Source organism: Lynx rufus, unplaced genomic scaffold (assembly GCF_022079265.1).
Source record: "Lynx rufus isolate CCGP_SWC_20201006 ecotype Redwood Valley unplaced genomic scaffold, mLynRuf1.p SCAF_9, whole genome shotgun sequence".
In the NCBI taxonomy this organism is placed as follows: domain Eukaryota; kingdom Metazoa; phylum Chordata; class Mammalia; order Carnivora; family Felidae; genus Lynx; species Lynx rufus.
Window position 1 is genome coordinate 103,459,195 of NW_025814897.1, and position 1,547 is coordinate 103,460,741.

General features: G+C 41.6%; 1 pseudogene; it reads left to right on the forward strand.

Annotated features, from left to right (window-relative positions):
- The first annotated feature begins 352 nt into the window (after nt 1-352).
- LOC124506272 (olfactory receptor 5B2-like) lies at nt 353-1,298 on the forward strand (annotated as a pseudogene).
- The last annotated feature ends 249 nt before the right edge of the window (nt 1,299-1,547 follow it).

A 1,547-nucleotide genomic window follows, 5' to 3' on the forward strand; every position in this document is an offset into this window, starting at 1 on the left:
AATAAATGAGGTATTTATATATTTAAATTTCAGTGCAGGGGGGCCTGGGTGGCTCAGTTGATTAAGCATCTGACTTGGTTTCAGCTCAGGTCATGATCTCACAGTTTTCTGAGTTTGAACCCTGTGTAGGGCTTTGTGCTGGCAGCTTAGAGCCTGCTTGGGATTCTCTTTCCTTGTCTCTCTGCCTCTTTCCCCACTTGCGCTGTTTCTGTCTCTCTCAAATAAATAAACATACTTATAAATAAATAAATAAATAAATAAATAAATAAATAAATAAATTTCAGTGCCATCTATTTTCTGCTTACCAAATATTCCTTTCTTTCTCATTACTACAAAGAATTTAGTAATTCCCATGGACACTAATACAGAAGTGACAGATTTCATCCTGATGGATCTGACCAATACTCCAAAACTTCAGATTCCACTTTTTATTGTGTTCACCCCTCATTTACTTCATCAGTGTTTGGGGGACCCTGGGGATGATCACACTGATCCTACTGGACTCCCATTGCCACTCTCTCGTGTGCTTTTTCCTCAGTAACCTGTCTCTGGTGGACTTTGGTTACTCTGCAGCTGGCACTCCCAGGGTCATGGCTGGATTCCTTATAGGAGACCAGGTCATCTCCTATAATGCGTGTGCTGCTCAAACGTTCCCTTCTGCAGCCTTTGCAACTGTGGAACGTTACCTCTTATCCTCAGCGGCCCGTGACCTCTACACAGCAGTGTGAAGCCCCTCCATCCCACCACCACCATGACGATAAGCGTGTGTGCTCTTCTGGCCATGGGTTGCTACATCTGTAGTCTCCTGAATGCATCCATTCAGGTTGGAAATATGTTCAGTCTTTCTTTCTGTAAGTCCAATGTGGTCCATCACTTTTTCCTGTGATATTCCAGCAGTCATGGCTCTCTCTTGCTCTGATAAACACATTAGTAAGGTGGTTCTTGTGTATGTGTCAAGCTTTAATGTCTTTTTTGCTCTTCTCATTATAATCCTATCCTACCTATTCATATTTATAACCAGCTTGAAGATGCAGTCAGCTCAGGGGCACCAAAAGGCTTTGTCCACCTGCACTTCCCACCTCACTACAGTCTCCATCTTTTATGGGACAGTCATCTTTACGTATTTACAGCCCAGTTCCAGCCATTCCATGGACACAGACAAAACGGCATCCATGTTCTACACTGTGCTCATCCCCATGCTGAACCCTGTGGTCTACAGCCTGAGGAACAAAGAGGTCAAGAACCCTTTCAAGAAAGTTTTGGAAAAGGCAAAATCATCTCTCATACTGGGATTTTAATATTATATTATGCACAATTATCTAGTTTCATTTCTCTCGATTTATCCCATTCATATTTTTAAGACTTACCCTGCATTTAATTCCTCAAGTTATATCCCTAACACTTGAAAAGCCTGCTGTCTTGTAAAAATAAAGCATGTCTAAAATATAATACGTGAACTAGTATGGCTCAAAGAAAGCCATGAAAAACCAGGGGGCCTGCTTCTCAAAACATTTACTAATGGCATTTGTTTTATTCGCTTGTTCCAC